The sequence below is a fragment of the Mus musculus genome, chromosome 8 (assembly GCF_000001635.26).
Source record: "Mus musculus strain C57BL/6J chromosome 8, GRCm38.p6 C57BL/6J".
Taxonomy (NCBI): Eukaryota; Metazoa; Chordata; class Mammalia; order Rodentia; family Muridae; genus Mus; species Mus musculus.
The window spans coordinates 67,852,542-67,874,732 of NC_000074.6; the positions used below are offsets into that span (position 1 = coordinate 67,852,542).

At 36.9% G+C, this 22,191-nt stretch overlaps 1 protein-coding gene and 1 long non-coding RNA gene across 17 annotated transcripts in view; both read right to left on the reverse strand.

The window, feature by feature from the left end:
• The window catches only part of Psd3 (pleckstrin and Sec7 domain containing 3), a 522,982-nt gene that overhangs the window by 163,460 nt on the left and 337,331 nt on the right, over positions 1-22,191 (reverse strand). The window lies entirely within an intron of this gene.
• Gm32888 lies at positions 640-11,285 on the reverse strand. The gene is made up of 2 exons (XR_379060.3): positions 11,196-11,285; positions 640-11,143 (listed from the first exon to the last, which is right to left on the reverse strand). It is a non-coding gene; the product is annotated as a predicted gene, 32888 (long non-coding RNA).

A 22,191-nucleotide genomic window follows, 5' to 3' on the forward strand; every position in this document is an offset into this window, starting at 1 on the left:
CCTATGTAGGATGGCATTAAACAAATCTATTTTCCTAATTCTTTTCTCCCAACCTGTTCAGTGTTAAGTAAATCAGTGCTCTATTTACCAGTTCCAGGGAACAATATAACCTTTGTAAGTCATGATTAAGGCATGATGTCACATTTCTTTAACCTCAGCATTCTCAAGGCAGAGAGGCAGGCAGATATCTGTAAGTTCAAGGCCAGTCTGCTCTACAACAGAAGTTCCATGGCAGCCAAGGCAGTTACAAGGCTGTTTCAAGGCTGGCTTGAAAACAAAACAAAACAAAAAAAGGCAGCTCCCCTCGCCCAAAAAACAAAGACAATTAAACATAACCAAATCCAATTCTACCCACCTTTCAGATCTAACTCAATACAATCACCAGGAACTCTTCCCTAGGAAGTTTAGAAAACAGGGACCTTTCTCTTCTTTTTAGTCAGCTTTGAGAATAAAAGGTATAGACAGAAAAGGAAATAAAGTACAAAGGACATATAAGTAAGATTACAGCTAAAAGAAATTTCTATTTCAGGTTTCCTTGGTTGGAGTCATAAAAAGGTACAGGCCTTATTCTTCTGGAAAATGGGCAAACGTCTGTTTCGAGGCTCACTGAGGACAATTAGAATAGGATTCTTTTCTACATTTTTTCCTACTTCATGACACACTTTCCCCACTTTTGAGGGTTTGGGGCATTTAGAGTACATAATCCTTTATTCTTTTATCCAGAGTACATGATGGCCAGGGATAAGATATAGGAAGACACACAACCCCCAGAGAGGAAGTTTTAACATCGATCATGTGGATGAACAACACATCCCAGGAGGTTCAGTGAGAGCAGTGCTAAGACTCCAAAGGAAGCTTAATGCTGAGACACCAAGCAGCTCCCCGGGAAACATGTTATGAAAGTGTTGGGGGTGGGGAGCAAAATTAGTGGCACCAATACCAGTGACGCAAAGAAAAAGGAAAGAAATGCCAAGCTGTAGCCAGGCAATGCAATATAAAACCATCACTTCATGTCCCACTCACTTCCACACCCACTGAGAATGCTGTTCTTGGGGCTTATTAAGATTAAAAAAAAAAAAAAAAAGCAGCCTTCGGATCAATGCCAACCTATGCATATACCTAATCCAAAACACGAACCACCCAGTTCATGGCCATTCCAGACAGGTAGAAGGCAGAAAAAGAAAGGGATGTTCAGGGTCTCTTAGTATCAACCACGTCCCAAAACACAGGATAGGACTCTGTGCCAAATATGCTTAAACTCCGATGAATCATTGGCGTCCGTTCCTTTCAGGCATTTGTTGGAGACCAGCCTACACTGACATGGATGGGCTAGTCAGATAGTGCCAAGTAATAAGCAATAAGAGACATTAAGTTACTGAACTTGCATAAAAACAACAGCTTAGAATTTAAAGTCTAAGAAATGCCTGGCTTTTTTTTCCTTCTTTTTCACATAGAAAAAGAACTGTACCTGACTGAAAAAATTCTACTAAAATTCTTTGGCATTTTTTTATCTCAGTTTTGGTATTTACTGTTGTGTAGCTAATTACTATCCTTACATTGTTCTATCGAAATATAGATACAATATGTAAAATATGTGTTGCCCAGACTTGGACCAAACATTTGCCCCTTCCCATGTACTCAACACATATATCAAGACTCCCAACACTCCTAGACAAGCCCTCTTTGTCAACAAGTTAGAAAACAAACATCACCACAGCAGACACCCCATATATTCTGTTGCATCATTGCAGCCCCAAAAATGAGCCCCAGAATGAGGTGAGTGAATCCATGCAGAATGAATCTCTGCTTCTTGGAGTCTCATCCTGCTTCTGAGATCTATCAGTTTATAGTCTTAACTAGCCTAACTCAGGTCATCTACCACCTATCTAAGTTTTAAACAAGTTATACTTCAGACTGGAGGAGGGCTGAGGAGAAGGCAGAGTGGTCAAATACTTGCCTGACAAGCCTGATGACTACCTAAGTTCAGATCCTCCTAAGGTGAGTAAATAGATATACCAGCATATGTGTAATTCCAGTATGATTCTACCAAGTAATAGGAGATAGACACAGAAGAATTGTTGGACACAGGACAGTTAGTAAGGAGTATAGAGCAATTTACAACATAAGAAACCCTGTCTCAAGCAAATCAAGAACCAACACCTTTGCCTGTCCTCTGACCTCTGCGTATGTAGCCATGACACACATATACCTGTGTGCACATATGCATACATACACACACACACACACACACACACACACACACACACACACACACAGACACACTCGTGAAAAGAAAGAGGAGGAGGGAGGGTAAGAGTATGGGAAGGAGATGAGACAGAGAAGAGGAAGAGAGGGAAATATATACACATTTCATAGATGAATTTTTTTGTCTCAGCCATCTTTCTCCCTCTGCCTCCAACACAGGCCAAAGGTGGCTCTCATAGTATTATTGAGTTGGCCTCTTACTTTCATATTCTACGTATCTAGTACTGGCTAAGAGTCTCCTTTGTGTGTGAGTGCCTTGTCCTTCCCCCTGCTTGATCCCTCTCCACCATAAAATTATGTTGCAAAGGGAAATGTAACAGCTGACTCTGCAGTGCATCCTACCTGTGAATCTGTCCTACCCACTGCCCTTCTGCCCAACTAATCTAATCTAATTTCCATACTTATATTTAAGCCCATTTTACACAGCTCCATCCATTAAAATAAATCCTATAAAATAAATTTATAATGTTCCATCTTCAGCACCTAGAGAGATTATATGAACAAAAATTCAAACATACATTTTGGATGAATTAACAATTCTAAGAGAACAAGAAAAAAGAAGGGAGTTGGGATACAGTTTGTTAAGCATCCGTCATGAAGAACTTATCATTCAGGATTTAAGGTTCAGGTTGGGACCCCACTCATACTGATTACCTTGCCTTGGGATTCCTATCATATTTCCTCACCATACATTTTAGCACCTACTTATTCCACAAATGCAAAAAAAATATCTAAGAGCCTCATGTGTGCCAAGCTCTGCATTAGCCCCTGGTGATACACTAATGAACACCCTGACTCACTTCAAATTACTTCAAGATGAAGACAGCTAAGTCTAGACTCAATGTGGTCCTCTTGAGAACATGGTATCATATTAAATAAGTATACAGTAAAAATAGTAAAAATACAGGTTTCTAAACCTGTATCTAGAGTTTTAGACTTTCACAGCAGTTCTAAGCAACTATACACTAAGAGCTACTGTCATATGCACCAGCAAATGTGTCCTTCCTCTAAATGCTCTGCACTCACTCTGGGCCATCAATGAAAGGTCATTCTGAAAAGCTCTAAGTGCCCTTGTCAGGGAAGGAACTTCACACTCCTGTCTCAACCCTACTACATGGGAGAAGGAACTAAATCCCCAAGATGAACCTTCCTACTGAGGAAGTTAATCATCCCATTTTTCATAGAAATGCTTCTACAATACATTAAACAATGTTTCACTTCAGTAAAGCTCCTGTTATTAATTGAATTTATTTTCTCCTTCACTGAAATAGCAGAGTGCAAACTTCAGCAAGAATGGAGACTAGGAAAGCATGCATCACAGAGTTAAAGCCTCCTCATTTTTAAACAGGGTCGTCACATGGCATATCCATGTCTGATTTTCTAAAGTAAGAAACATATTTACTAAACTATTGTGTTCTCCTATTTACAAATACTATGTGTTTTCCCCAATGTAATAGTTCTTTCATACCAAATATTACGGAAAACTCTAAAGAACTGTGCTCATTCTACAGCCACACAACAAAATGAATATGAGACACATGGCATGGCATGATCAACAAAGATAACAATGCTCACCTATTAATGTGTTAAATGAATGTCTTTTTCTCAGTCTACCAAGTGGCAAGTACTCTCTTATACAACCAAAATAAGTGTCTAACTTTGATCTTTGCTACTGCACAGAGAGTGTGTAACAACCCTCAGTGTATGCATATTTACAAGACAATCACATGCTATATTTGAACATGTAGTATAATATTTTACAAAGTTGATTCTCTCCAACTATTTGAAAAAAAAAAAGACATTTTACAGCATTGTTACTTGACTAATCTGTCAGTCACCCATTCAAGAACCACTTCCTGGCCTCCTTCCATGAGCCAGATACTGTGTCCCACAGAGTCATCTCTATCATTTCTGGTCTCTACTCATTACAACATGAAAAGCAGCTATCTGAACAGGTGTTAATAACCAAGCAATCTTACCATGCCCAATGGGAAACAACATCTCAGGTTGAGTATTTAGCCATCAATTTTTGAAAATATAAATACTAAAGACCCATGAGAGATATATTTAAAAATTTAACCAGCACATAAAGAGTCTGAGTTATAGAGTTAAAAGGAACTAAAAAGTATCCACATTAAGATGAAAACTTTAAAGACTAGAATTTCCTCCAAAATAGCATCCTCCTCTGTTTTCTTTAGAAAATTTACTCCTGAAGAGTACCCAACTACTATCTTATTGGCATTAAGGCTACTCTACAAGATAGAGCCCATGCCCAACACTGCCCGGTTGGCCAAAAGCCTGAGAATAGGTTGACCAAAGACAGAGAAAAGAAAAATACAACTATTCTGCTAATGGAATACAGCAGTGAAGGTATTCTGATCAGTGCCTTTGCTCAGTCACCATCAGAGAAGCTTCCGTCTACAGCAAATGGGAACAAACACAGAGAGCCACAATTGGACAATGTGTAGAAAGCGAGACACCTTAGAACATTCATTCCATAATGGGGTGTCTCCATTAAATCTCTTCCCTTTGTGCTCAAGGAAGTCTGCAGAAGAGAAGGCAGAAAGAAAGTAAGATCAGTAGGAATGGAACACACACACACATAAACCCACCCACCCCAACAAAACTAAAACAAACAAACAAACCAAGGCCCCAAGACCCAACAACAACAACACACATATGAATTCACAGAAACTCTGGCAGCATCCTCAAGGCCTACACAGGTCAAGCAAGATGGCTCTCAATACTGAGATGGGAAATAGACACAAGCCTCCATCCTTAACCTAGAAGCTATCTCCAACTCAACCACTTACAAAGGAAGAATTCGTTTTCACCAATGGAATCTCACTGGGCACTCCTACCACACGTAAGGGCAAACTGTAAATGGCCAACACAAAATGAACTCAATGGTAATTTCAGAGAATTTTTTTCTTTTGTTTTTGGTGTTTTTGAAGGGGCACTCATAATGCATATTTACAGATCTTTTGCTTTTATAGTATGCTCTCTGATTTTGTGTTAATGGATTTTCTTTGAGTGTGAATGTATGTGTCTTAGTCTAGATGTGTTTCTTGTGCTTGTTTGTGGCTCATTTTTGTTATTTAGTCCTATTCTAGTTTGTTTGTTTTATTTTATTTTGTATTACAGTTAGGTCTTTGTTATTATTACTATTTTATTATTATTATTATTATTATTATTATTATTATTATATGCCTGACTGTTTCTTAATGAGGGAAGGAAAGGATATGGATTTTGAATGAGGAAGGATATGTAAGAAGCTGGGGGAATAGAAATAATAATCAGAATATACTGTATGAAAAAATTTTTTTCAGTTAAAGAAATAACATGTAAGTAAGTGAAAATACTATTGTAAGGGTTGTAAATTAAAATATACATTCTCCAAACACCGATGGAAGGACAAAGTTTAATTATCCTTACTTATATAAGTTATATGTGAAATAAAATCCCTGTGTCTAAACAAATAAAAAAATAAAAGTAAAGAACGCAAGAAGAAAAAAAAATTCCCTGGAATATATTATCCTTTTTATTAGCACCTCAAAAGCATTTTTCCAAAATAGCAGACTATTTATCCCAACTGTAAACTATTAAAGTCATAATCAGAAAAATAAGAAACAAAATCATTGGATGTGTATAACAAGATCTACTGTATCGATCTGAAAAGCAACTTTTCTATCTTATACATCTAATACTGAATTAGATCCAACATAATATTAGTAATTCATTTAAATCAACTATTTTGTAGAGTTTGAAGACTGTAGTTTCAAGGCAGAAAGACAACAGAAAAAAAAACAATTAATCTTTAAATATAAAAACAGTGACAACAAAATGAGAAAACTGCTACCCTGAGCTTTCAAAGGAAATTGCTTGTAGAAGCTGATCCAAGGACCTTAAAACTAGTATTCATTCTGCTCAGGAAATTAAAAGTTGTACTGTTAAAATGTTCCAGATCCTTCCAGAAAGTTTAAAATAAAACTAAATAACTACCTTCTTAGTTGCCCTGGGAACACTTATAATTTGAACAGAAAATATACATTACAAACTCCCCCTGGAATGTCTCAGCCCTTGCTTTAAAATTTTATTTTCACACATATCCTTTCTTTATCTGTTAAAAAAAAATGTGATGTATACCCTTATTCAAGGAGACTGAGAGGTGACTACAGAGGTGATAGGAAGAATTCTTTATGAATAAGTCCTTTTGTAATCATGTGTTTTGTAGAGACAAGGAACATTTTTGTCTCCCACATACAACTACATGAAAGCACTTGTTTCTATGTCCGGTAGAGAAATGGCCACTCAGACACATCTGCTCTGAATGGTAAAAGTCCCACTAACCAGATGTGAGTCTCTCTCTCAGCTGTCCACTGGACAAAGATTAACATTCTTGGAGACCTCTGCTCATCTGTGAGTACACAGATCTTTATTTAGAAGGCAGTTCCATACTATCTCCATTTAGCAAAACTACAGTAGTAGGCTTGCTTTGGAGCCCATGAGCTACCCAGCAATAAGTTTTCTTGGCCAGTTTGCCATACCAGTCATGGGTTTCTTCCTGTGAAGGAGAGAAAAGTGGTTAATACCATATTCTCATGCCATACTCTTAACTGGACAGACTAAAGAGAACGTTAGAGTGCTCAGCCATAAATGGAACACACATACACAGACAAAGATAAATAGATTGATGGATGGATGGATGGATGGATGGATGGATGGATGGATGGATGGACAGACGGACAGATTTGTAGTCAAGATTTCATTGTATCTGTAGCTGTGGTTGACTGTACAAGATGGAACCAATCGACATTCTAGAATGGATCGGGAGGTGATTGCAAGTTCCTACCCCTAGTTGAGAAGCTATTGGTAGTTGCTAGCTGCTAAGGGAAGAAGAGTCAGTTTTCATTAGGAGTGGAGTCCCTGGTAGGTTAAGTATCAAATGGATGGCCCTATGTATATGTGCTTATGGAAAATACTAATGGGACTCAGGCGCTACTAATAAAAACAAGATAAATAAATAAGAGATGAAGAACATTGGGGTGGAAGATCTGGAAAGAGTTTGAATAGGTAAAGAAACGTATGGTGAATATAATTTTTAAAACACTGAATATGAATTTCTCGATGAATAATTAAAATTTAAAAATTTAAGAGAAAAGGATTATCACTGCACAACAGCCACTAAAAAATAAATACCATAATTAACACAATACCCATCCCATTGCAGATCTCACTGCAACACAGGATTCTAGAATGACAGTAAACACATGTGATAAGAGGTTGATAATATGATAATAATGAAGATATGATGGTTTGCAGGATATAAATCCTGTCTCAGTAATCAACTACAGTATCTACTATTAGAGACCCCAATGTCAGTTGCTTAAAATATTGAAAAGTTTATTTGCTCTGTACATGCGAGGTTGGGGGCAGAACTCTGTGAGACTAAAGGCCTGAGTATGCTACAACTGCAGGCTAGGGCATCTGGGCGTTCCTGTCTATGCTTCTTTCCAGCAGTTGTCTTAGATGTCCTTCCTTTCCTGGAGACACACACCCTCTGAAGACCCACAGTTACTGCGGTCTCACTTCTCTGCATTCTAACATCACACAAGTAATCTCAGAGATCAAAAGCAGGAGACAGATCCCTCCCCTTTGATGAGTGCATACAATACACTGCATCTCTGACTTAAAAAACCCCACAAACCACACAAAGGGAAACTACAATAATATAAAGGAAAGGAAAAGGAAAAAGATAGAGGCATAGGTCATGGAGGATGAGGTGCTGTTCCTTGATAATATATCATATCTCATGCCAACAAAAGTTAAAAATGAAAACATGTGCCAGGTGCAACCAGGCTCACACTATACAATTAGGATTCCTTTTAATTGAGAAAGACAATAAGTTAAGAGAACTAACAAGACACCATGGATTCTCTTACTACTTCTAAACATTAAACTAAATTTAAAAAATTAATAAGAATTAGTTACCAAGTAAACTGTTATGGGGAAATGTAAAATTCTTAAAATTGAAAAGTTTTATGTTTCAGTACTTTCAAAATGTCAATATTACTATCATAACTTTCTAGAATAGATAAATATTAGACTTGGAACATCAATAGCTGAAAAATAAAGCAGATAGATGAATGTTATAGCACTTCAAATCCTATAGACAAGCAGCCTTCTCCCTCCTGCTGCAAACCTCAGTGCTGTAGAAGGCTACCCTGTTGTGCTTTGAGCCAACAGTGGCATTTCTCATATTCAACCTTTGCCAAAGAATGGGTGACAGATGGGTGTACATAGTGGAGACATGATGAGATTATTCCTAAAATCATGATGATGGTATTCCTAAAATACCAACTCTGTTGAACCTGGACAAAACTTTCTCTGAAAAAGAGGCGGCCTAGTACACAAAGTGTAGGTGAATGCTCCATGCCAGTGTCTGCTACTCAGTTTCTGTTTATTGATATTCTTCCCACTATCTAATAACAAGGTAATATTAATCTTCAGCTGATTTGTAGTAGCACTGTATCTCAGTAGTGGACAGGAGTCTACAACTCATTTAGGACAAAATTGTTTAGGACAAAATAAGGAACTCCAAGTCCAATTATGGAGAATGAGAGAAACAAAGGAAAATGGTTTCTAACAAAGCCATACAAGAGACCAAGAGAGACTACACAGGATCCAAAACCAAATGAGAGATACTGGGAAATCCATTCCCCATGCTCCCACCACCATGTCATACACACTGTTTTGTTCTGTTTGTAAATATAGATCATACCTACAGGCATAGGAGTAGGTAATGGTCAAAGTTCTGGAAAAATAATTACTGCTACTTAATAGTCTAGATAAGTCATGATATTGATGAACATTAGTCCTAGCATATAAGGAAAATGTAGAAAGATCACTCACTAACCCTAGAGTGAATTTAAGTTCTAATCTACTGTCCTTAATAAATTACTTAATCCTTTAAATATCAAATTTCTTTCTCTATAAAAAGTAGATAAAATATTTCCAAGTACTTTCATATTAAATATAAGCCATATATAATTTTGATATTTATACACAATAAAGCAACTGAGCAACTGCATGGTTTCTATGCATTCTAAGAATAAAATGACTATTTAGAATGTCTTCAAAGTTCTCTCTAGATTTAAGTTTGTCTGTGAATATAAATGTCAACAAAAAAAGAGGCTCATGAATTCCCACTCTGATGTTTTTGAGGGTGTTATATCAGTATTTCTAAAACTGAAATCAAAAGCTTCCAAAAAAAAAAAAAAAAAAAAAAACAGCAACATCAATACAAAGGCTTTCTGTATTACAAAACCAACAGTCTGCCTAAGATGAAGACTTAAAATTTGTTTTTATCTGGCCTCAAAGAGAGTGTTCTTTACTCTCCTGAATCCAGTCATTTAAAAGGTGATACAGACAGAGCATAGGACCACACTAACTTAGCATACAGTTAGAAATGATGGCTGAGATGCTCACAGTACATATTCGCAATCACGCACTGAGCTGGTGAACAAAAACAACTTATTCTTAGCCTTTACACTATTACTCCTACAAACCCCTGAAGCTAAGGTAATCACACAGAGGGTCTACAACTCCCATTTTCCCCACAGTTTGGAATGAATAAGACAGAAACTGAGAAACACATTCACAGAGAGCTTAGACTCGGGGAATCTCTCAGGAGGCTCTGTGAGAGCAAATGGATAAGTAGATACCAAGGATCTTTCTTTGAAGGTTTGTCCAGTGATAGATAGCCAGAAAGGTCCTATTTGGGTGAACTGAGAAAACAATCATCAGAATAAGAAAACTATGTTTAAGAAACCCATTTGGTAAATTTAACAAACCACCTTAAAAATTCATTTAAAACATATAAGTAATAGTTATTTATAATTAGAATATAAATTGTTTTATGGTAAATTACTTTAGAAATTTTTTTAACAGAGAAAGATATTATTACAAAATTGAGAGTATATTACAGATAAACTTTGTACTCTCTATAACTTTATACTGTTTTTATAACTTTTCTCTAACCTATATACCTAATACATCATAGCTTTCAGAAGCATACAGCTTTTAAAATCATATGAAATTCTACAAGGTTCATTTCATTTCTTTCTCAAAAATTTCAGATGTAGAATCTAAGTTTCTGCTCTTACTGATTTTAACTAAGAAATAACAAGCAGGTACAGGATTCCTCTATTCCATCTGGGACCAAGAGGAACTGCTTGTAAATGTCTTTTCCATTTACAGATGGGAATGACTTCAAGCTATTTTTTGCTTGATTTAAAAAGTGTTAATCAACGTGAGACCAGGAGAAGTGTAATGGATCAAGAATTGGGAGATACAAATTCTTGAAATAGGATCAAAGGAGAAAAAAAAAAAAAACAAGCAAACCAGAAAATCCATAATCAAAGGTTAATTCTATACGCCTGTACCATAGAACACTAACCTTTCTAATAACTAATGCTGGGCATCTTTGCAGGGTTACAGTGAACACTAACCTTTCTAATAACTAGTGCTGGGCATCTTTGCAGGGTTACAGTGAACACTAACCTTTCTAATAACTAGTGCTGGGCATCTTTGCAGGGTTACAGTGAACACTAACCTTTCTAATAACTAGTGCTGGGCATCTTTGCAGGGTTACAGTGAACACTAACCTTTCTAATTACTAGTGCTGGGCATCTTTGCAGGGTTACAGTGAACACTAACCTTTCTAATAACTAGTGCTGGGCATCTTTGCAGGTTTACAGTGAACACTAACCTTTCTAATTAATAACTAGTGCTGGGCATCTTTGCAGGGTTACAGTGAACACTAACCTTTCTAATAACTAGTGCTGGGCATCTTTGCAGGTTTACAGTGAACACTAACCTTTCTAATAACTAGTGCTGGGCATCTTTGCAGGGTTACAGTGAACACTAACCTTTCTAATTAATAACTAGTGCTGGGCATCTTTGCAGGGTTACAGTGAACACTAACCTTTCTAATAACTAGTGCTGGGCATCTTTGCAGGTTTACAGTGTCCTGAAGAGGGAAATCCCCAAGAGTGGGAATGAGAACCAATACTTTCTGTTTGTTTGTCTGTCTGTTTTAGGTGCTGTATATTGAACCCAAGGACTTGCATGTGCTAGGATGTCCTCTACAACTAATCTTTATCCTAGCGCACTATGGATCCTTGCACAAGACAATTCTTTCTGTCTCTGAAACCCATTTTTTCCTGCTTATCAAATGAGACAGTTCAGTAAGATCATTTTTAACTGTAACTTTTAACTCTTCTCTTTTCTAGTTGGTTAGCATCCTGGTTGGAAAGAGTAACTTGTGTCTGTGTGTGTGTGTGTGTATGTGTGTGTGCGCATGCGTGTGTTTGTTAAATGTTTTACTAAATATATTTGCTTTTCTGATATTAGTATTAATATATATATATAATCCACAAAATAAATACAAGGTCTGCATTATATTTAATACTTTAAAATTGCCTGAAATGTGAATTCCATCATAGGATAAAAGGAATCAAGACCCAAAGTAGTATCTGATTCTCAATCAACAACTGTGTTCATGCGCTAGTCACTGGAAAACAATTACCCTGAGAGTCCTAAGCACCATACAAGGCAAGGGCTCAGAAACCTGACCATGTTCCATAGGTACCATTTTTTACCTGCTTAGAGTATTAAAATTTTCCAAACAGAAGCAAGTTATACAGAAAAGCCAAAACTCCCTCATTCTCTCCCCAGAAAAATAAATCACATCCCATAGAAAATTCCAATATTTTTCATCAAAAATTTCATCTAGTAATATTTTCAAAGATAAAGCTACTTAAAGAGGTTTTGTTTTTGTTGTTTTTCTTTCTATTTTAAGACAGGCATTAAGCACTGATGTATCATAAAGTGTTTGGAGCTTGGCCCAAAAGCTTATTTCTCCTAGTGATTAAACTATTTATTAAACATATTTGTGGCTCAATAGTAAAATAAATTTGAATGACATATTTGAAAAATCAGGAAATTTTCAGGTGGATGAAACTTTATGATAAGTATCTTTAAGAAAGAATGATTACTTAAACAATAATTCAAATTAGAAACTGCTTAGCTAAAATTGGAAGCAAAAATGCATGATTCTCTCACAAGATTTAAAAACTTTAGATAATTAACGAATCTTTGTAGAAGAAGAGTAAATATACAAGAAAAATGGGTGTTCCTATGCTAATTATTAGTTCTAGACTAGTTGAAATACCAAGAGTATTTAAAGAAACACAGGGCTGGGCAAACCTGGAAAAGTTCAAATATAAATACAGTGTATTTTTAATGCTACAATGGACCAGAAACTATCCTTAAACATCTGTGCCTTATTATAGGTCTGGAAATGAAAGAATGAATTATATGCTTTGAAATGCATTTCTTAATTTACATTTTTGTATGAATGCATGTCTAGAGGCCTACAGATAATAGGCCACATATATCTTTTATTAGTAAAACAGAGCTCTAGAATTCTAGCATACTTTTAGTGGCAGATTATAAAGCAATTTTAACTTATTGTAAATCAATTTAAATTACACATGTATGGTTATGTGGAGATAAAGCCATGTCACAATGTTGAATAATGAAATTGAGCTAATTAAACCTACTTTTATGGTAAGAACATTTTTTAAATTTGTTCAGCCTTTTGGTTAAAGTCAAGTGTAGTAGCTGTTATTCACTTAAAGCAAGTATGTTTAAAGGATATTAAAAAATTAAGTGAAAATGGCACAAGAGTTGTCTTTAGAAAATTAGTAGTTCTTTCCAGAAGCACTGAAGTAATCGCAGAGAGTGCACTAGCAAATGAGAATAACTCATGCTTGGCGATGGCCTTGTTCATGAGCAAGCTCACATGCAAGAGTTTGCAGACCGACTGCAAGATAGACATTATCAAGCAAACATTAGATGAACAACCTGCAGAGAGGTTGACAGCCCAAGCAGCAGCTGCTGTACAAGAATTGTATCCTTGAGCCAGCTCCTTCCCTGGAGAACAGGGCTTTTCCCACCTCCTGTTCCCACCTTTGGTTTCCAAATGGCCTACAACACTAGACACTGTACTGATAGTCTTTGCTGTACCCACTCAGCCTGGATGGTCATCACGATGATTTTAATAGCACTGAGCTGTGACAACCAATGCCCTCCCTGTCTCCCCAGAATCTGACTCCAGTTCAATCCCCCTTGTTTTTCACTTCATTTCTTGTCAATTCTGACAGTTTGCAGTGACCTTTTCTAGCTACAGAAATGGAAACGTTGTGGTGTTGCATTTGTAAATTTTGCAAATAGAATATAGCATACCATCAGTCTTGTTCTCCCTGGGTCATTCAGCAGTCAGATGATCACACTCTATTGACAACAGAGAATATCTGAGAGACCCTGAAAAAAGTCTCAAGTCCTTTGTGAGCCTAACCTTGATAATTCCTCAGTGTTCTTATCTAAAAATGTAAGGGACACCAATCTATCCAGATAGCCTTACAAGATTCTCTATATTTCGAATTAAACAGATCTTACATTCCTAACATTAGCACACTGGCCCCCAGCAAGGCAACTGCCCCAGGGAACAAGAACATATCTTCCATCACCACCACACCCAACTGTCCGTGCCCCACAACTACAGTCTGTTCATGCTAACTTCACTTGAACATCTCTTCTGAAAAGCAAATACAACACGCCCACCCCTCCCAGCTGGCATCAGGCCTCTCTTTGGATCTCCTGTAGGTCCTCCAAGCATGAATTCACTTGGGTGCCTCCTGAAAAGAACAAAATGTTTCAGCTCCAGAAAGACACCTGCACACTACTAAGAATGAGGCACAGAAGTTTAAAATTTCCACATCTATATGGGGGAGAATTAGATAATGTTTTCTGCTGTTTGTTAAATCCTACAAAACAGAACACTAAGCAGGTATATACTAGCATGAGTTCAGCCAGGGGAAATGATACCTAATTGTGAGTTAGGGACTGATTATGAGATGTACTGATTCTAAGACCAGAGGAGTTGTTATAATTTAACCTAAGCAAAGCTCACTTAGAACAGGCAGCCATATATAATATTATTCCATCAAGTCAAAACTAGAACTCCAAAAACAAACCAGGGGGAGTCCAAACTCAAAAGCAGCTGAGTCTGCCACATAGACTAGAAGCAGTGAATTTAGGAGGCCAGGCATAGTATTCTAGCACTTAAAGATCAGAACATGGCAGACACTGACAACATAACATACCACCACACTTCTGTAAAAATAAAAAAGTGTGTTGTTCTAAAATGTACTTATTTACAAATATACTTCTGTATAAAATCACCCTGTAGCAGCCACCCTGTGATGATCCTACTAAATTCTGGCTCGTGCTGTTGCTCAGACAGGGTATTACTACAGTGTGCCCCCAAATTGCTATATATCTTATTTTTAGCTTATAGTTTATAGATTATATCACCATTTGAGGCTTTTTTCCTCAGGATTTAATCATTATAATGATTACATTAGAATTATCTATTTCTAACTAGATTATAAAACCTATGAGTTTTTATTTATATCCCACAAAGATAAAGACCTAGTCTCTTTATTCTCTCATATAAGATTTTACAGCTGAGAATTGCAGATAGAGGATTAAGTAAATTTCCTAAATTAAGACTCATGTTTCAGAGAACTGTCCATCACATCACTAGACGTCAGTGTCTAGCAACAAACTGAGGCATATCATCATTCCATCACAACGAACAACAAGTCCACAGACTCAGAGATTAGCAGGACCCTTTATATTACAAACAAGACTCTGTACAGTTACTTTTATTTGATGACTACCATTAATAGAATATTTCTTCAAAAGCTGCTATATACATTTTTTCTATATACTTTATGAAAAACAAATTTTCAAACATTTACCTTTAAAAGTGTAAGTTACATCTTCATTTTTTAAAATAAATGATTTTCTCAGTCTGTCACATTAAATTGGTCTTTTAGAGAAATGAACAGCCATACTGCAAACATTTTTTTCCCATTTGAGCAGGGTTACTGCAGTTTATTAAATATATGTCATACCAGTATATGATTGATTACAGAAATATAAAGTATTCTCTAATTACTAAAATACTGTAGTACCTAAGAGATGGAAACCTCAACATCACTAGCAGTATTAGAGTGTCCTCAAGATTCGTACACATAAATTTTATAGAAGAGATGTCATTCTATATTTAATGCTATTGTACAGCTTTCTTCACATTTATTCCTGTAAAATAACAGCATGCAGATGTTTTAATAAAGCCATTATTATTTGGCTCAACAAACACTGGGGGTCACATGTTTTTGATACTTGATCTTCATGGCTAGCTCTTAAATATTATTAATTCCCAATTAACAAGTAAACGGGTAAAGAGAAGTTAATTGCCCAAGGTCACAGAATTAGTTAAATATCAATGGTGTGGTTAGAATACAGGCACTTGTGAAGGTGAACAAACTTAAGGCTGCCCCTTTGGTATGACAGACATCTGTGTGTAAGGCCATGCCAGTTCATGAGTATCAGCACAAAGGATACTATGTGAGGTTTTGGACAGTGTAGTATTTATTTAGTTGTCTGAATAAAATAGAATATGCCCCATTTTTTCAGTGGGCTAATTCCATTTTTTTTTTTTTGGCTAAAACAAGTAATACTACAATCTATGTCCTTGTACACTCTTTGCACATTTCACTACCCAGTATATTTTCATTTTTTTCAAATAATTCCTCATTTTCAAAAACACTGTTTACAAAGAGTTCTGATACATGTTCACTTAGCCTCTACCTAATGTTCACATATTACATAATCAAGTATAATTATTGAACATTGACAGTGCATTATTGATTAAACTATAAAACTTATTTAAATCACACAAGCTTTATGATCACTGCCCTTTTCTATTCTAGAATGTCCACGTTTCTACAAAAATAGAGCAATGTTCCTGGAGTGTATCACTCATTCATAGTTGGCTAGTGGTTTCTTGTGCTTATAGTGAAGTCAGATATTTGGGGAAGGATGCAGGGAAATGAGATCTTCAGAGATGTCTTGGTGCACTATGTCTTAGAGCAATGCTGTAAGCCTTGAGTGACTCACCAAGATGGTACCCATTAGGTGTCTATACCAAAAAGTTATTATTTTCTCTTAGAAAATAATTAATATCCCAAGAGAAATATTTATGGGTATGAGAATATTTTGTTTCTCCAACTTCTACCTATTACTTCTGGGGCCCACTGATAGGTGTGTAAATGATAATTACTGTGATGTCTAGTGGTGGATTTTTTTGTACATTCATTATTAAATCTTTCAGTAATGAATAAACTGCCCCAATCCCATCACTTATTTTTTCATGGATATTTATTTTATTCTGTGGACATTATTTCAGGGCTATCACTTTCTTCCTTAAACTGTTCCAGTGTGGGTACTTAGGAGTTCCTCTGGATTGGCCTGATCTCCTAGCAGCCCTTTCTCCTCGTTTTCTGTACTTCCTTACTTTCTGACAATGCAAGAGGTCTTACTTCAAATTGTGTTTCCTTTGCTCCAGTACTAGATCCAACGACTACTCCAGCATACCATAGTTCCTTTCTAGTGAACTATATTCAAGACTGAGGACTGGATGTTAACCCTATTCACTGCTACCAAGGGTAAGTGACTGACTCTAGGTCTTCTTAATAGGCAAGGCTAAGAAACATATAACACCCAGAAACCTGTGCCTATAGAACCATCTACATCCATGCACACAGACATCAAAGACTATGAATTAAATCATGAACATCCTGCCATGTGGTGCCATGAGGATCATTTGCCCTAACTGTCCTCTAGGACAGAAAGCACACAGTTCTTTTCACTACAAATATAGTGCCTATTGTTCAATTCCTATATATACATACCAGAGTAGTTTCTAAATGCTAGTTCCCATCCCTTAGAAAAAACAAGCTATAACTAGAGTTTGATGAATCTGTGTTGATTTGTTTTCACCTAATAGCATCTATTAAAATACTACTTTTCCAAAGCTGCATAATGTTACACTGAAACATTTCTCAATATGATTAAATTATTATGTCTAAAATGTAGATAAATGTATTGTTACTGTTCTTATTTTCATTTTAAATAGTCCCTATAGGTTATATATGGTATGGTATATGGCCAGCCAAAGAGCTATCAACTTATTTTGCAAGCAAATACAAAAGACATACTTTATTGGGACCAAGGAATAAGTCTGTATATGAGTACAGATATTATTCATGGCATGTGTGCATCTATGCATGTGTATGGTGTGTGTGTGTGTGTGTGTGTGTGTGTGTGTGTGTGTGTGTGTGTTCATGTGCAGGATTGGCTTTTAAATGGTGGTACCTCCATTTTCAAAATAACATGATTACAAAAATAAAGTACTTGTAAAATTGATTTTCAAGACTGAATGGCTTATCAAACACAAGTACTCTATTTCTTAAATTTTTTTTGGTCTTTACACACACACACACACACACACACACACACACACACACAGAGTATTTGGATACCAGCTTAAGTAGTATTGACATTTGCTACACTACAGAAAGGAGGATCTTCCAAGTACACTTTGAATTAAGTGGAAGAGAAGAAAATGAAGAAATTATTTTTTTATTTAATTTAATGGGTTTGGGGGGGTTGTTGTTGTTTTGTTTTGTTTTGTTTTGTTTTGTTTTTTAACATTTTTCTCACTGACCACTCCTGGTCACCTCCTCCCAAAGTCCTTCCTCCATCTCCCTCCCCTTCTTCGCTGAGCCAGTGGGAGTTTCCCTGTGCATCCTCCCACCCAGGACTTCAAGTCTCTGTGAAGCTAGGTGTTTCCTCTCCCATTGAGGCCAGACAAGGCAGTCAGCTAGATGAACAAATCCCACGTACAGGGAATAGCTTTTGGGACAACCCCTGCTCTGGTTGTTCAGGACCCACATAAAGAGCAAGCTGCACATTTGCTAGATATGTGCTGGGGACCTAGGTCCAGCCCGTGTATGTAAATTTGTTGGTTTAGTTTCATTCTTTAAAAATGATATTTTTCCAGAGAAACTGACTGAGTGGACACGCAAAGACATATATTCTGACAATCGGAACTGCTGTGGAAATAAGAGCATACAAGATATGACGAGGACGTTTAAGAGCTTCCAGAAAATGCATCTTAACACTGTAGAGCAGCAAAGGAGCAGGAGAAGGACAGATTTAGAAACAGAAGTCCAATCTTTGCGTACAAAGTGCAATGCTTACATCAAGATGTCAGTCGAGATGAAGGCGGGACAGTGACCAGAGACTGTCCCCACAATGAGGAATTATGCTTCCTTTGCAGGAGCTGATGGGCTGAGTTAACTCTGCTAGGAAGGATTTAGCACTGACTCACACAGCCGAGAAATATCTATTTCTCTTCTCACCATCATGAAAAAGCCAGAGGGAATGAGCTTCCGTCATGGGCCTGTGATCACATGGCCAATATCATTCCAGATTTGAGTGGAAGGTGGGAAGACAAGGAAGGAAAACAAACACTGGTGAGAGACGTGAAGTAAGCCTGGGGAAGACTAAGAATACCACCAGCAAAGGAAAGCAAAATTGATGGTGCCCAGTGAAAGACCCCGTGGCTTCCTGCCACCACAGCCTCCCTTTCCTCCCTACTTCTCATATCCAGCTTCTAAAGAGGACCACCTAGCTATGCTGATCTCAGTATTTTAGATCTTACACATACACATTTTGAAGTTTTAATAACAACTGTCCACACTTACACTGTATTTTTAAAAGGAAGGCAAGAAGTATTCTCTAACTTTTTGTATAGATACATATCTTTCAAAACAAAAATGTATGTGCAGGGCAATGTCCACAGAAGACTTCTTCTTTAATATAGATTATCTACAAAACACTGAGTGATATAGCTGTGACTTTTAAGTAGACAAATGGGAGGTGCCACATGGCCACAGGATCTTCTCCAGTCTGTGACTGTACTTAAGTTGACCACTAGTTGTACTCAGAGAGAGGTCCTGTAGACAATAATGTAAGAGTGTCACAGTTTTATGTAATATCACATTCCTTGGATTATAGACTGGGAGTTTCCAGAAATGTAGAAATATGGAAATAGATTTTTATACTTCCCAGTGTAATTCTACAAAGTTCTAACAGTCAATGTGAAGGTGGTACCAAAAAAAAAAAAAATCTCAGCATAAAACCGCCCTAGTCTTTTTAAAAATAGTACAACTATGCCCAGCAAATGATAATAAACTTTTTGACATTTCTATTCTATACTTTGATCTAAAGTAAAATTCTGACTTCATGTTACACTGGCCTGAACAATCTCATTGTAAATAATAACACACTGAAAATGCATTCATGTGGAAGGGCTGTTCTGACTGTATCACACACTGTTGCCCAGCTTCTCTCCACACTGGGATTCTGAGTCTCGCCCCCAATCAAAAATACCTCCTCTTCTGGAAACAGAGCATCCATCAGAATTGTCTTCCAAAGGACAACTACATTCTGCCTGTAGAATGTGACTTCCCAGATTGCTTCTCTTTGGCCTGAACGCCCTCAGCAACATGTAATGGATATGCATATCACATACAACACACACACACACATACACACACACACACATTCTCTCCCTGTCTGTCTCTGTCTCTGTCTGTCTGTCTGTCTGTCTGTCTGTCTGTCTCTCTCTCTCTCCCTCCCCCCCTCTCTCTGATTCTCTTTTCTACCATCTGTGTGTCAGGAGTCCGTTCTTTTTTACATTCACACGGTTCTCTTTTATTGAAACTATCATCCCTCATCTGTTGGTGACATCTGGATGATTTCTAATTTGGAACTACTGCTAATAAAGTTGCTCTGGTTATTATTATAATATTTCCTTTCATTTCTTTTCAATGGAATCAACTATACAAGGTATGTTTACTTTGGTGTCAAATTGCAAGACCTTTCTCCAAGATTCACTGCTTTTATATGCTGTCATTTGAGTAGGGATATTTTTGCTTCTTATTTTTCTTTCCTTATCCCAGAGATTTCAATGGATGGCCAGGTCTGAAAAATATTATACCTGACTAAAACTTCCTCAGTGCAGAACTCATGTCTTAATCATCTTTGTTTCACCCAATATATTTAGTATGCCTTTTATTAAAGAGAGAACTTCTAAATCCTATTAAATTTCATCTGACTTTAGATAGATAAAGCAAGTCTAGTAACACTGCTTTGGATATAGACACATTCTGTGCATAATTTTGAGTAGCACATTAGCTAATCTCTTTTATCATGTATTCTCTCAGACTCTAAGCTACATGAGGGCATGGAGTGCTACCTGTCCCATTAAGGACTGTGCTCCTCAACTGAGACATGGAAGTTGATGGGGAAATAAGAACAATCCTTTATTTGATTATTTTAATACAAAAATAATACACAAGGTTATATTGTGGGACAGTTCCAGTATATGGCACTTACTGTTTAATGGACTAAAGATAACTCTGAGAACTGTAACCATCTCAAGTGTGTTTTAAAAATTAAATTGCTGATTTGGCCTAGGAAGCTAGCTAGCTAGCTCGCGCTCTCTCTCTCTCTCTCTCTCTCTCTCTCTCTCTCTCTCTCTCTGTGTGTGTGTGTGTGTGTGTGTGTGTGTGTGTGTGTGTGTGTGTGTACCATGATATACAAAGCATGGTATCAATCATTAAGAAGGGTAAGAAGGAACTGAGCTCCCATAGGAATGATAGGAAATACACTCTTCTTATCAAACAATATGGTCTCAAAATATTTCTTTTTTCAAAACCTTTTGTCTAGGGTTATTCCATCAAACTAACAACTTGAAATGAAGTTACTTCCTTAAGATAATACTTTGAGTAAACAATTTATGTTTTGTAAATGAGATAAATAATAATTTACCTACTTTTGCATTCTAATGAAATATTTACTTCAAGAATTAAATAATCTTGCAATGAGGTGACTTGCCTTAGCAACAAGATCTGAATTGGCTTTCTTTAACAGCATTCTTTTAAGTGGCAATGATATCCAAAGAAATAACATGTTTTGTTTTTCTAGGGAAGACCTTGAAGGTACGGAAATCCTCGTGACTAGGAGACAGTGGAGGGCAATAGAATGAATGTGTCCATTTGACAAATAGGACACTGAAAGGGAAGGTTCATTACAGACTTCCTCAAAGCTTCCTCCCTGAGGACTAGCTTTCATGGTATCCCATGCAAACTACCAAGAAAGGAAAGCAAACATCATTCTTACCCAGCTATGACACCTATGAGCTCAGGGACCAGCATGGCACAATAATCCCAAGGTTACAATAGTGGCATGCATACTTTTAAGGTAACCAACAACTCTCTAATTGGCTCTAAGGCCCACTCAACAAGAGAAAATCATGCCTAGTATGGGAAACCTAGTCAGCTACCTAGGGCAAGTGATGTTATGGAATTTTGCAGTCAGCCTACAACTGCCACTTTACTAAACCCGTCATAATCATTATGATGCATAAATCATTCTAAGTATTTAGCTTTATACACACAGATAACTATAGTTCTCAGACTTCATCAAGGAAACATCTATTTGCAACAGACTGAGCCTACTATAGAAAACTACACCAACCAAAATGCAGATCAAACTGATAGATCTTCAACACACTTCTGACACCCAGGGCTCAGGGACTACTGCAGAAGAGTAAGCAAAAGAAATGTAAAACTCAGGAGGACCAGGAAGTTCTCTGTAGAATCTGTCTCCTAGAAAGGTCAGAAATGCTAAACATCCATGAAGTTTCATCACCCCACTTGCCTAAACAAGACCTGAACATTGATGACAATAACAGACATATCAAAGTGGAAGAGGAAGAGCTACAACCATCTCTAGTTACAGGCAAACAGATAATGCTGAGAGAAGAAATGCTCTTCCCTAGGAAAGGGACCTCCTCCAGTTAGTCAGCCAAGGTCAAGT